Here is a 16,406-nt window from a genome sequence, read left to right on the forward strand (position 1 = left end):
ATTAAACTATAAATTGATATTGAGTGAATACTTCTCTTTGTCTCAGCTGTTCCAGCAATTAATTTGGGCAAATATTTCTTTTTAACTAAGTTGGCGCAGGAAGTGATTATAAATTCATATTTCTCTTTAAGATACTTATAGAAAAACTTTATATTAAGTTATTATTTTTCTTTGTCTTAGTTAGTTGAACACCATTGTCGTCCGGACGGAATTCCGAATCAAAGTCTTCCACTTCTGTATCATCGTTATGATCTGTCGTAATCTCATTCCTAGTCTTGTGTCCTCTGATTGTATCCTAACCACAGCTTTCTGGGCTTCTGGGTTGTTAGGGTCGATAGTAAAATAAAGTTTAAAAGTTTACTCTTTAAAACAATTATTATGCATGACTACGTCATTCTAGGACTGTATAAAGTTAAATAAAAAACTATAAATAAGAGAAAGTTACACAAAACATGTAATCGTGAACTAACAAGTAAGCAAAATATTAAGACGAAACCAGAGTGCCTTGCTCGATTAATATTTACCAGCTTGGGATTTCTTGAGAGATGATTTTTGACAAGAATAACTCTGTGATCGTAGGAGTTTTTCTGTTGCATTACTGGTTTTGACGTGGCTAACAATTAGGCCTATAACAATGCGGTGAGTTGAAACACTAAAATCTGTGCTAAAAATATATAATTCACATTATATTAAAAATAACTGCTATGTCCAGAAGTTTAATATAATGTAATTGGTAAATATTGAGTATATTAAGATCTTTACATGGAATATATTAATTATGAGGAAGCTTGAGTTTACATATGTCTATAAAACAATTCATCATAATATGCAAACGCAGTTTAACATAATAAACAATTGTGTATCTCGTTGTTTTAAATCATAGCGCACAGTTTAAAAGACGCACATTATTTGTATTATGCTAGAGCAGTATTCCTAGTATTTTTCACTGATAGCAAAAATATATTAACAGGGAATCGCTGTTTAATATTCGCCATCGCTTCGGATTTGTGGATCTATTTGATCCAAATCATAAAATGAGTACTAAACCAGCAATATCTATCGCTATCATTTCACATATCGCACTCAACTTGATTTTGTTGTTTAATGTTACTGCTTCGATAAGGACGCTGAAGTAGTTAGTTGAAATTCAAATTAGTTTTCATTAATGTGTGGAATAATATGTTTTTAAATAATGGATCGTAAATTTATATTTATCATACACTGGGAATAGCCATATATTGCTAAAATATTTAGATTGAAATTTATAGACCCTGCTTTCGTAAAGGTTCCGTACACAATAATATTCCTGATGAAGCTTATTTCTACATTTATTCTCGTCGTTAAGACAAAACAAAGATGAAAAATTGCAGATGAAGTTTTCTCTGGGAAAGAATAACTAACGTATAGTTCATAAAATATCAACGTTACATACACTAACAATTACACCCTTTTCGTTGTTTGCAACAACAAATCTTTTATTATTTAAACAACAATTACATAAATCTAATAAATGTGTGGTTAATTAAGCTCCGTGTAAATTTCTTTTATTTTAAACTTTAATATTTTTTATGTCAAGTATGTTTGACTAAGTTCATTGACTAGCTAATTTGTTACATTTATAAGTTTCCTACATACCTGTTGCTTGGGTACAAAATCAAATTAAATGAAAACAGATTGGTATGAATAAATATAATATATGATAAGGTGAATATAATTTCTTTGGACTATATAGAGCAAAGATATTGCTTTCTGTCATTGGAAACACTCTACCTACAACGAAGGTCCTGGTCCTAAGTAAACTTATCTGTTATCTGCTTCAACCAGAGTGTAGGCTTTAGCTTACGAGTAGGAACTAGTATGTTAAATGAAAAAATTAAACGCCCGTAACACATTAAAATTAAACTTATCCGTAGTATTATCTGCTTCAGGCAGAGTGTAGGCTTTAGATTGCATGTGGCAACTAGTTACACCAATGTTAAATGAAATACGTAAACCCCCATAGCACATTAAAATTTAATTTAATCGTTGTCGTAAACTTTTAGTTCACCTTTAACTCATTAATGGTTTCTTTTGATCAATACTTTAACGATGTCGTTTCTATCCATAATAAAACCAATTTAAGTCTCACATGTAACCTGATCGGTGCTAATCTAATTACTATAATCAATGGCTGGACATTTGTGATCGATACTATGCCAGCCACCACGAAAAATAAATACTTATGAATTCATATGGACAATCTATTTATATATTATGTTTTATGTATACTGTAGAAATTGTTAATAATACATTAACACATCAACTTAGCACTAAAATAATAAACGATAGTTACAATGTTGAATTAGTCAGGTATCAATGCACCGTCTAGTGATCATTGGTCTAACCGAAGGATATCCTTTGGGTATGCTTTTTAGGTGCAGTCACCATAACTGTTCAATTTTGAAGCATAACAACATGAATTTTCCTATGAATAGACCCTGTGATTTTGAGAAGGACGATGATTTTGATTGATCACTGTAATCGTCTTCATGCCCAATATAAGAGTGATTGAAATATAGTCTGTCAAACAAAAAACAGGCTTAGCTACAGTATAATTTGGTTGTGATTCTTTACTCTGTCTCATGTTTATATGAATGAAAACCATTTTATATTGTTTTTCTTTTACAAACTAGATGTTTAGTTCAAATTGGCACACTGTATTATATCGCCGTACTTAAAAAAACGCAAGGCATAACTAACAGATATTTAGTTAATTCTTAACTATTGGATTAGTGTAGTAGAAATTTTACTAAAACCTTTTCAGAGTTCGTGGAGATTTGTGTATAAATCCCCCTCATTAGAATAATCTCTTCCGTAAGGATCAGTGGAATAATAAAGCGTTTGTTAAGTTATCCGGCGTTCCATGATAGAGAGAGGCTGTTAGTTATACTCTTAAACATGGTTAAAAAGTCTGGTACTTACACTTTTCACAAAGAGAAGGATGAGTTTTTTCGGACGCTTAGGGTAGCGTTTGCATCAAGAAATAGCTTTGAAAAATGTTCATCTTTGGCTTGAACGACATTTATACCACAAAATTAAATATATAATAGATCATACAACTCAAAGTAAGACACTTTATAAAAAAGATTACGATCTCACAATATAATGCACATAAAAGCTAGGGATTGCTGTAACTAGGCAACAACACAATACGTATTTAAAAAGCTAATTCTTAGTTCAACACTATTGAATAAAGGTATTTTTTAACGAATTTTGTTGCAAAAAAGCTAACTACACAACCAAAGTTGGTATTTTTAACGTAGGGCCTTTTTTGGGTATTCTTTGACGTAGTGTAGAAAACAAAATGTCGTCCTTAAAATGATGCTATAAAACCGCTGATAACGCAATTCGTTTTATGAACATGTATTTAACAAACAAAAAAGTTATTTAGACCAAATTCAGAAAACAACGATTTAAAAGTTAATTTTGATTGTAAGAACAAATAGTAAAATAAACAATTATCGTTTATTTGGCAATTGTATTTTGACCTAAAAACGCTTCTCAATACCACCTCATAATTTGTTGCACTTATCTGTTAGTAAATCTAAGTTAGGAGTTTAAATTAATAAATTGATTTAGAATAACTAACGAAGGACGCGTAGCCTGTTTAATAAGGTGACATCTGGCTCCTACATAAATTAGCTAGATTAACCTCGGTTGAATGGTGAACTCATAGAAACTTCATTCAAACGAGCGTCCTTTATTTTTGTCTTTATTACCAAATAAATTCTAGATAGTTTTTTAGAAGTTTACTTCTATAATTTTTCGTTATGAAAGTACATTTAATATTTTTTTATGTATTAGGAAAAACGAATAATAACATTCCATGTTGCATGTACAGTATAAGTGTTTTGCTGTACGTTGTACACTTTGGAATATGCCTAGATAAAAGATTGTGAAAATTGAGAAAGGTAGTTTTTATTCAAACTTTTATGAACGTTTATGGATTTAACTGAATTTCATATTAGTTGAGTTATTATCCTTGTTTGTAGATTGGTTGATAGGCTGATAGTATTTTTAAACAGAATTTATGTACATGTTTAAAACAAAATCATTGCCAGTATTGTAACATGTATGCAATGCAACAAAAAACAACTACGTATTTTTAACCAAAACCACTACTATTACGTTTTTCTACGATTCTAAACTATGTGACTTTGTATCAATATAAAAGTGTTAAAAGAGTAATGCATCTTCAATTTAACTGAAATTACATTATGCATATTTTAGAATGTAGTTTATTTTGTTAATATTAAGTTAAAATTGCATCAAAAATAATTATGTTTGTAACACATAATACATGTTAGTCGTTTATTCTACAGAACATTGAAAAAGAATTAAAGAAAACATAGTAACAAATTAAAATTTAAATATAACAAATAATAATATATCGTTTACATATTACATAGTTACATACTACATCATTTTGTAATACTTTTACTAATATTATAATAATAATACAATAATAATATAGGTAGGCCTATATAATATAACAAATTATAATTTACTTTTTACCGTACACGTAATGCAGACAATAGCAACAAATCAATGTACAATAAAACGCAATGAGCTTGTTGGCGAAGAATTCAGAGTAGCATTTAGACAGGTTTGGTACTCTGGTGATCAATACAAGTTTCGAGGGTTTTCCTAATCAGCATTCTGCTCCACTCGCCATCTCTCTCTATCATCAAACGTGACTACCAACGTCCCTGCGTGCCTTACTACTCCAACTGTTATATAAAGTATTCAGAGTAGCATTTAGACAGGTTCGGTATCTCTGGTGATCAATACAAGTTTCGAGGGTTTTCCTAATCAGCATTCTGCCCCACTCGCCATCTCTCTCTATCATCAAACGTGCCTACCAACGTCACTGCGTGCCTTACTACTACAACTGTTATATAAAGTATTCAGAGAAGCATTTAGGCAGGTTTGGTATCTCTGGTGATCAATACAAGTTTCGAGGGTTTTCCTAATCAGCATTCTGCCCCACTCGCCATCTCTCTCTATCATCAAACGTGCCTACCAACGTCACTGCGTGCCTTACTAACAACTGTTATATAAAGTATTCAGAGAAGCATTTAGGCAGGTTTGGTATCTCTGGTGATCAATACAAGTTTCGAGGGTTTTCCTAATCAGCATTCTGCCCCACTCGCCATCTCTCTATATCATCAAACGTGCCTACCAACGTCACTGCGTGCCTTACTACTCCAACTGTTATATAAAGTATTCAGAGTAGCATTTAGACAGGTTCGGTATCTCTGGTGATCAATACAAGTTTCGAGGGTTTTCCTAATCAGCATTCTGCCCCACTCGCCATCTCTCTCTATCATCAAACGTGCCTACCAACGTCACTGCGTGCCTTACTACTACAACTGTTATATAAAGTATTCAGAGAAGCATTTAGGCAGGTTTGGTATCTCTGGTGATCAATACAAGTTTCGAGGGTTTTCCTAATCAGCATTCTGCCCCACTCGCCATCTCTCTCTATCATCAAACGTGCCTACCAACGTCACTGCGTGCCTTACTACTACAACTGTTATATAAAGTATTCAGAGAAGCATTTAGGCAGGTTTGGTATCTCTGGTGATCAATACAAGTTTCGAGGGTTTTCCTAATCAGCATTCTGCCCCACTCGCCATCTCTCTCTATCATCAAACGTGCCTATTAACGTCACTGCGTGCCTTACTACTACAACTGTTTAGGCAGGTTCGGTATCTCTGGTGATCAATACAAGTTTCGAGGGTTTTCCTAATCAGCATTCTGCTCCACTCGCCAACTCTCTCTATCATTAAACGTGCCTACCAACGTCACTGCGTGCCTTACTACTACAACTGTTATATAAAGTATTCAGAGAAGCATTTAGACAGGTTCGGTATCTCTGGTGATCAATACAAGTTTCGAGGGTTTTCCTAATCAGCATTCTGCCCCACTCGCCATCTCTCTCTATCATCAAACGTGACTACCAACGTCACTGCGTGCCTTACTACTACAACTGTTTAGGCAGGTTCGGGATATCTGGTGATCACTACAAGTTTCGAGGGTTTTCCTAATCAGCTTTCTGCCCCACTCGCCATCTCTCTCTATCATCAAACGTGACTACCAACGTCACTGCGTGCCTTACTACTACAACTGTTTAGGCAGGATCGGGATCTCTGGTGATCACTACAAGTTTCGAGGGTTTTCCTAATCAGCTTTCTGCCCCACTCGCCATCTCTCTATCATCAAACGTGCCTATTAACGTCACTGCGTGCCTTACTACTACAACTGTTTAGGCAGGTTCGGTATCTCTGGTGCCCCACTCGCCATCTCTCTATATCATCAAACGTGCCTATTAACGTCACTGCGTGCCTTACTACTACAACTGTTTAGGCAGGTTCGGTATCTCTGGTGCCCCACTCGCCATCTCTCTATATCATCAAACGTGCCTACCAACGTCACTGCGTGCCTTACTACTACAACTGTTATATAAAGTATTCAGAGAAGCATTTAGACAGGTTCGGTATCTCTGGTGATCAATACAAGTTTCGAGGGTTTTCCTAATCAGCATTCTGCCCCACTCGCCATCTCTCTCTATCATCAAACGTGACTACCAACGTCACTGCGTGCCTTACTACTACAACTGTTTAGGCAGGTTCGGGATATCTGGTGATCACTACAAGTTTCGAGGGTTTTCCTAATCAGCTTTCTGCCCCACTCGCCATCTCTCTCTATCATCAAACGTGACTACCAACGTCACTGCGTGCCTTACTACTACAACTGTTTAGGCAGGATCGGGATCTCTGGTGATCACTACAAGTTTCGAGGGTTTTCCTAATCAGCTTTCTGCCCCACTCGCCATCTCTCTATCATCAAACGTGCCTACCGACGTCACTGCGTGCCTTACTACTACAACTGTGCTATAAAAATTATTATTTTATTGCGATTTTATAAAAAAAATTCGATGTCCGTATGGAAAATAAATTATGCAGTTTGGGGACGTTTTTGGCTTGTTCTTTAGTCAATCTTGTATAGTCACTTTGCTTGTTCCTTCTTCCTTAAAACAGTTTCTTTTTAATGATTTTAAAACCTAATTCCCAAATACTGTATACAGTTTTACTTACCACCATATGAGAATTTGACAAATTGTTTATAAGTGCCTTATTTCTTTCTTTCATAAATATTTTTTCTCATGGTTTTCTTAGGAAGATAGAAGGTTGGAAGTTAGTACCTAACATATTACTTGATGTTGCCATTGTAGTTAAAATCTCTAAGTTTTCTGTCATACAGGCCAGACGAAATAGGGCCAACCTGTCGGTTTGCGCCTTATTTTGCTGTTTTTTTAAGCTTATTATTGTTACATTTTTTAAATCTATATTTTAAATTGATATAATTTTTCAATTGATATAAAATTGATATAAAATTTTAAATTCTACTGAAAGTTCATTTTAAACTGTCTACTAAATAAGCCTTTTTTGTAATTTAACTTATAAGAATTTTAATAGCTACCATTTTAAAATTTAGCCTTCTTTCCCTTATAATACACATCAAAGTATCATTAAGATAAATTGTAAAAGGTCAAGGATAAACATCATTTAATAAAAATACAATTATTGATGAATATTTGTTTGACGAAAAGCTTTTGTAAAATAATTCATTGTTGATTTTCAGTGAGTTAAGACTATAAACCTCTATATTAGTTATTTATTATTATTTGCATGTCCCTTTTAGATTTGAATTATTTATAATTTTGCTATCCCATTAGGGAGATTGCAGGAAGTTTACTTAAAATGCGTACGGTTTATATGCATATTAGGATAGCAATTTCCCTTAGGCCAAGCACTTTTGCTTCGAGCTTTACCAACGTTTAGAATATCAAAGACTTTTCTCAAACTTCACGACAAAAGATTATACACTTACTACTTCAACTGGTACCCATACTTGCAAATACATTTTCTCACTTTGTACATATAAATACTTCAATCATTATAATCTGTTATTGCCTGTTCTATACCTCTTTCATAATGTTGGAAGAATTTCGTAACGTTCTCAGATTTGATGAAATTTTAGAACAAACGTACGATTACATGGTATTAACCATTTGAATAAGTTGACGAATCTGTCAGATCTGACTATTTGAAAATGAGTTTGTACCCTAACAACGATTATCAATGCAAATATCAAGGGTTCGTGTTTTTCTTATCGTTTAAGCAGATGTCCAGGATTGATCTATAAAGCTAAGCATGCAACCTGCCACGTTAGAGTGTGTAGGCATAGAAACATTTTCCCGAATTAAAGCTGCTAATATTTAAATATTCATTTGATTAAATGTAAATTATTTATCAATACTTCAAAGCAAGTCCTTTTTAAAATGACTCAACATTCTTGCCAGTCTTGTTTCGAAGTAGATGCACATTTTCGTACAACCCTTAGGTCAATATTGTATTGTATAAAATGGCTGTCAACTTGGTATGTATTTTATATTGGGTATAATCTAAATCTAATAGGATGAATTATTGAATTCAGTTTGAATGTGCGTTGAAAAATGTACTTCGTGTTTTGGCCCCTTTTCAAAGTAATCTACATAAGATTTTCTTTGCCAGTATGCCATCGTTGACAGTTAACTTCATAAGTCTTTAGTTTGATCTTTTTTGATTAGTTTGATTAGTTTGATATTTGATCAAAACTAACAAACTGTCATATTCGTGGAACTATCGATGTATACTGGACTCCTTTTTCCCAGATATAAATCCAATTATACAAGTCCATAAGCCTATGTAATAATAAACCTGTGTAATAATTTAGATTGGTGTAACCTTTTCGTCTTAATTTCGTTTCCAAAGCTTTAAAACTATTTTATTGATCGTACGTTAACAAATAAAAGACCATTATAACAATCCATATATGGCCATAATAGGTTTGATTTCATAATAAATAACGCTACTAACAATACAATACAGATAATGTAGGGATATAGTTAAATAATTATCTATAAACTTTTGGTGCTCAGTATGAAACTTTTAACTTTGGTACAATATCTAGAGTGAGATAACAAAACTCATATCGATAAAGGATACTTCATTACATAAGATTTTAGTGAACCCTGGTTAAACTACCTTTAAACTTCATACTCCAGCCATGTAGAGCATTCATCTTTTATTTAATTTTAAATACTTCAGGTTTTCATAATTTTTTTCTACTGTAGTCCCAAATAACTTTATTGGAGAGTAAGTAAATCACTGTAATTTGATTATATGGGCACATTTTGCTAAATAGTTGCAAAGTTATTAATTTAATAATAAACTATTAACTTAAAAATTGAAAAAAAAGACTTTCCTATATCAGCAAGTCTAAATACTTGATAAAATCAATTTTATTTCAAAATAAAATAAATATTACACGTTTAAGGACATATCATGGGAAACATCTAAGGAAAAAGCTATTGTTATAATTTAAGTGTTTCATATTTATTAGTCAGATTTAAGATAGATGAGTACAAAACATTTAGTCTTCTAAGTAAGAACCGAGTGAATAAATATTCCTCTTTTTCCATTAAAATATGGACAACACTGATTCTGTCATGTGTAGAGCCATGGTAAAAAAGCATCGTTCTTCCTGGTCGTGTTATCATTATAATTTGTTCTACTAACAGGGCTTAATTAGTTAAGACTTTATCCTTACATTTCTTCATCTAAAGGGGTCCAAAGAATATTTTGTATACATAAATGTTTGTTAATGACCTGATATTTATAAACATTATTTATAAAATAAATAGAATAAATCATTGGCACACATCAAAATGTATTGTGCCAGTTATATCGTACCAGTGCTATATCATGGTGCGTTAGTGGCTTAGTGGTGAGTTATCGGAAAATCATTTGACTGTAAAACTAAGACAAGGAATTCTTGCGCTCGCACCAAGCCGTTGATAATTTTAACCCTTGCTTTGGTTGGTAGGTTCTAAGGACAGACTTTTTAGGCCTATGTGGACAGGCAAATACAAGGTTGAAAGAAGCTGCCAATCGCATAAGGAATAATTCAGTTGTTAAGATTACCCATTGGATCATTATTTTTTTACTTGCTACAATACAGGAACTGTATATCTAACTTTTGAAATTACTAAATAAATAAAGCAAAGGGTTTATATAAAAGGAAATATTAAATAAGCAACCGCTCTTATAATTTAACTACACGTAAATATTGGTGTAAGGGAGGCAAGTTGTTCGTCAAAGAGCTTATTTATGGGATCGTCCTGTCTCCACAACACATTGTATATTCATGACGTCACTTTGTAACAAGAATTTATCTACTTGATAAGTAATTTTTAAAGCTTTTGGCTTATACTGTTTCTGACCGAGGTAAAAAACAGACTAGGGTTTGTTAGAGTTTTGTTCCTTATAACCATCGTGCAGGAATGTTATAATTTATATTTTCCCTGCTTTATTAATGCTAGTTTCAGTAAGAATTGAGTTGTTAATAAGTTTTAGATTTAATTAAATTCAAAATTGTTCTGCTTTTTCCTACAAATCTCTGTTAATAATCGACGTAACCATCAATTTAGCAGATGGTTTAAATTGTCGATTCATAATATTTTATGCCCATTTAGTACAACATTGGTTTTTGTAAGTTGGTTGTAACCAATGTCACGGCTACCTAGATTACATCAATGAATTTAATGTACATCTACGCCTCATATGTGATGATGTGTACTAGTACTTATTATCATCTTGACCTCAGGGAGGCATTGGAAATAAGTACGATTTAAATTGAGTGTTATATGTGTGTGAGTAAAATTTAAAAAAAATAAAAATGAATAAAGATTCAATGTTAGCCAGCTGGAATCTTCGTTGAGTATCTTGTCCTTTTGTAAAATACAGTGACAACCAAGCCTAGAAAAAATAATAAAAAAAATTTTCATATTTCTCTCAAGTTTCCAACAATAGTTTTACGGTTGAGATACTATTGTGCATTCTAAATTGGCACGTACTTCAGGGAAAAGTACTTATTTAAAATTCTAAAGTAGCCGTTACTAGTAGTAGCCTTGCTAAAACTACAACAAAATTTTTGAGGTAGATCTATCTGTGTTTGTCTCTGAGCTATTCTCATATTTACTAACTACTTAATCTAAACAATAATGTAGGTCGGGTTAGTTTAAACTAGGTACCATTTATCACAGCTTTGCCACAGAATATACCTATAGTATTACCATTGAGTAAACACGTAACATACGCTGTAAAGGAGTACAACAAAATTATGTAGTATTCTTATCTTAACTGAAGCCAAAGTATCACATTTCAAGTCACTGTTTTGTTATTTTAATTTTATCTCAATAGGAATATTTTTCTCTTACTTTGCAGTGCCGTAAATATTTATTGATAGAGTTTTCTTTATAATATAAGTGTTGAATCAAAGATATTATAGCAAATAAAAACTGGATTGAAAGAACGACCAGAATATAAATGGCAATATTTAAGGTCAATGTGAACTACAGTCGCACTGCGACGATATTCCTCAGTTCTGTGTCACATCAAAAACATCGGTGAAAACATTTGCGCTACTGTTATTCCAGAAAACATGCTAACTAACCTTTATAAACGTATATGTTTTAATGCAAATTACAATTACCACAATATTGTGTACAAGCATTTTCTTAAAACCACTTTTTTATTTAAATTCTGTTCTTACGATCCACTGATGTTCCAAGAACGTACATTTTAAAAACTTGTGTTTCATTTTATTATACAAATCAAACTCAAACTACAAGACCAAAAATACAGAATTTCTAAGAAGACCAATAATAAAGAATAATAAAACATTCATCGTAATGCGAAACATAAACAGACAGATTTTTTAATACTAAGAACCATACTGTAACTGGAAATAATAAAATATAGTTTAATAACTTAATACATTTTTGGAACACCCAATTATCTTATAAACACTTATGGTTCCTTTAAAAATTGAAGGCTTTTAAACAGGAATATTTATACAGTAATGTTTGAGAATCGTTATATAGAATATTGGATATTTAAAAGCCTACCTAATTCATATAGCCAACCAGACAATTAGAATTCGACTAAAACCAACAGTGATCATCTATGATGATAGTGAAATGTTAGGTCAGCACGTATTGTGTTTTTATGACGGATGACTTCATCCCGTATAGGGTCTGCATTGTTCGACCGTGGGGTTAATCAACTTAGCTTCTCTCCATTTCAAAAGCTTTACAAAAACCCAATTTGTTGAGTTTTACCCATTAAATTATTTGCATTAAAGTGAGCATATTAAAAAATATAATATTGCAGTCACACTAAACGTACCTATCACGAGTATTTTCATTTTATATAGCTGTTGAATATTTAAAGTTACGTTGTATTATTTACCATACATAAAAAAAGTTATGTTAGGAACTCTAAATATCCGAAATTTTGCAATGAAAATACACTATCAAAAAGGTGAAAACATAATTTACTTAGTGATTCCTTGGGTCAAAATAAAGAGTATAAAATTTTTTCAAAATGTTTACGTGTTAACCAGATATCCACTATTTTGTATTTTTTACGTAACCCTTTTTTTTTACGTAAACCTTTTATCTTTAAAGTTTTTAACCGATCTTTATGAAACTTGGTATTCTTAAGGTTGAAGAGCCCCATGTTGGAAAAAATCTTGATTTAACTTAAAATTTAAAAATGATGGCCATTTTAATTTTCATACAAAAATTACTGAAATATGGCTGATTTTATGAAAAAAAATTCAGGGAACACTTTTATTTAGCACGTTTATTTCTCTATCAAATAATACCAAGCTCAAAAATGTGGAATAAAAAATAGTTTAAATATCTCGATTTTTACTTGTAAAATAAAGTATAATAAGCTAGTCAGGTTTGCCTCATTATACAAAAAAAAACTTGATATTTCAGCTATTTTTTATGTGATCTTTTTAAACTTGGTATCGTTTGACAGGGAATAATTAAAAATGCTACATACAATTGTATCTGACATTTTTAATAAATCAGCAATATTTTAGTAATTTAAGATAAAAAAATTAAAATATCAGCATTTTTTAAATTTTATTTGAATCTAGATAATTATTTTTTCCAAGATTGGTCTCTCTGACCTTAATATGCATACCAAGTTTCCTAAAGATCAGTTGAAAAACTTCGAAGATGAAAATGTATTAGTAAAAAATACAATATGGTGGATATCTGGTTAACGAAGCAATTTTGGAAAAAGTTTTATTCTTGATTATCTCTTTATTTTGACCCAAGAAATCACTACGTAAATTATGTACCTACCTTTTTTGAGCATCGTGTATTTGACTAAATAAGTTTAAATTTCAAACAGGTCTCATTAGTATTTCGATATCAGTAACACTATTTTTAATATTTAAAAATAAAGGAAACCAAGTTTTAAGAAATTTGCATGTAGACATAAGTTCAGGCTATCGGTAAGTGATTACTTTAAAAAAGTTCTCTTCTACTGTCCTAGTGGACTCCAAATCACCGTGTGAGCTTCATCAACAATATTCCTTTGGATTATTACAATTAAACTGCAAAATGTTAACTAGGGCAAAAAAAAACAATATGGTGGATATCTGGTTAACGAAGCAATTTTGGAAGAAATTTTGTTCTAGATTTTCTCTTTATTTTGACTCAAGAAATCACTACGTTAATTATGTTTTCACCTTTTTTGAACACTCTGTATATGAGCCGATGACTAAATAAGTTTAAATATTAAACAAACTGGTCTCATTAGTATTTTACCATCAGTAACACTATTTCTAGTAAAGGAAACATAATTATCCTTTTTTAAAGTTCAGGCTATCTCAGTGAGTGATTACTTAAAAAAAGTTCTCTTCTAGTGTAAGAAATATCTTCTTACTAAGTTGGACCTAGTGGACTCATAACCACAGTTTAATCTTCATCAACAATATTCCTTTGTATTATTACATTTAAATTGCAAAACTTTAACCTGGACAGCGTTCAAGGTAGAATTCTAATGTTATAATAAGTCGACCATAAATACACCACAGTGGAACCCTTTATTAAATGACCTTAATTTAACTTAAAGTAAATTACCCATATTCACACACTTTAAATTACAAACAAGAGAGAAAGGATTCCATTAGCTGTGTTTGTCAATTTCTTTCGGGCGTGGTTTAATTAATTAAAGCGAGTGAAAACAGCCAGCTTACAGCACCGGTTTGTGCGATATTTACCTTATACGAATTCAAGCTTCGTAGCTGTGAGGATATTGTTCAAAATACATAACGTAAAATATACGTATTTTGAACGGATATTTTACGTAAAATATACGTAAAATATTTCCAACATATAGGTCAACTATAAATAAACATTTAGAGTATGTTGAAGACAGGTTCAGAGTGACATTCTTGACCAAATGACCTCGTTTTAGTGGCCGTGACATAACGATTAGATTAAGGTATCTACAATCCTAAAGTGCTATGGAAATGGAGGGAAACAGGTCCATGACGTAGGAAATGGTGTAGGACGTAGTAAAGGCGAGCCGTGTGGAGTTTGGGAATGGATCTATGTGTCTCCAATACAGTACTAAGACTGCTTTCAGAGTGGACTAATGATTTTCCCCGAACAAAGCTCGGTCCCCAGGTACTTTACTTAAAGAATTTAAAGACATAGTAGAAATCTTTTACCCTTTTAAAAATTCAGTTAAATTTTCTTATAATTTAATTTTACCGTAAAGTATGTCAACGAGTATTTATCCCATTAACATTTATATTACGTTATTGATCAACCACCTAGTGTTAGAGGGGGGGGGGGGTAGAGTTTATTTCTGAAGAAGTAATAAGAATCATAAGTTATTTCAAAATATTAATATATAAAGTTGAGTTTCATAAGTTTTTCATTAAAGTACACTTTAGTTTAGTCACAGAGTCACAGAGTTTCTTAAGTAAGTTGGCCAATTTAACTTTATTGTGCATGCAAATGATAGTTTTATCATTTAGGGGTTTTTATCTAATGAACCTATGCAATACCGTTTTAAAAACTTGGGAGGTTTTATAAAAAGGTTAAGTGTCAGAGTAATGATAAAAATATTAATTGTTCAGTTAATTAAACAGCAGTATTTAAGTTGCCTTAGCTATCTTGTTTCAGTAGTTTCTTCACACAATTGTTTGATTGGATAGTAGAACTTAAAATACCATTTAAGGAAACTATTTCACAAAGCATACAGATCAATAAATTAATATCAAGATTGGCTCTACATTTCCTCTACAATCTAAAATATACCAAAATCCAGTACAGTGTATAGATGTACTTAAAAGTCTAGGGACAGGCAAGAAGATTAGAATATAAAGAAAATTTATTGGTATCATGAAAAGCTCTAATGCTAAACCACATTTCTAAAAAAAGGGGTATAAGCTATAGTTTCACAAAATGTTAAGCCTTAAATACAATTGTCTAATGTAGATACGAACTAAATTATTATGATTAGATATTACATTAATACTGCCTTCCAAACTAGTAGCGGTGCTAAATACGGATATGTTATTACATTGTATGCTATTTAAGTTTGGTTGAAATACAGTATAACAGTATATCACTAAGTTTGGCCGGATAAGCTTAGATTTATTGGTCCTTTAAGACCCATTATATAATGCTTTGACTGCATAAGTGACTTTTTATTTATCTTAAGTTACCAAATAAACTCGGAGTGGTTTTTGATAACTTTAACATGCGTAAGCCTACGAAACACATAAAATGTATTGGGAGTACAATTCAAAAATAATAAACGGCAGTCTTTATTTAAAGTAAGTAGGCCAATTAATTAAGTGCAATTAAGTGCAAATTAATTATTAGGCTTTTTAATAACTATTCTGAAAACTATGTGGCTCAACACAAAAAAAAAAAACTATCCAAAAATTTAATCTGTGACAAACTCTAAACAAGAACAGTCTTGCTAAATAGAACGGTCACAGAGTTAAAACGGCTTAGAAATAAAAATTAGTATAGCTTTGAAGTAATTAATTTCATTACTTCAGATTTTTTTATATAACTTTGTGTCTTTAAGATTGTGATTTTATATGCCTATGAATTCTCATACTCCCTAAAAAGCTCCCTTGCTGGAACTATAACCTCAAACGGCCTCGCCTTCTCAATGGAGATTAGTTTTTCATAAAAAAATAAGCTTCCAAAGAACTACACTGGGTATTTTTGCTAGAGAGGCATATTCGTTTAAAAGGAGTCTTAAAGGGTTATTTGACCCCCACTTGCACGTAAATAACGTATTTAATAAAAAGGTTGTTTTTGAAATATCATATAAAAACATAAAAAAGCCGATGGGTAAACTTCTCCCTCCCCCAACTACCGTTAACAGGTGTAACTTTTTCACCATACAACACAGGAGTGAAAAATT

Source organism: Macrosteles quadrilineatus, unplaced genomic scaffold (assembly GCF_028750875.1).
Source record: "Macrosteles quadrilineatus isolate MER2022 unplaced genomic scaffold, UCM_ALF_1.0 Scaffold_8__2_contigs__length_117827958, whole genome shotgun sequence".
Taxonomy (NCBI): domain Eukaryota; kingdom Metazoa; phylum Arthropoda; class Insecta; order Hemiptera; family Cicadellidae; genus Macrosteles; species Macrosteles quadrilineatus.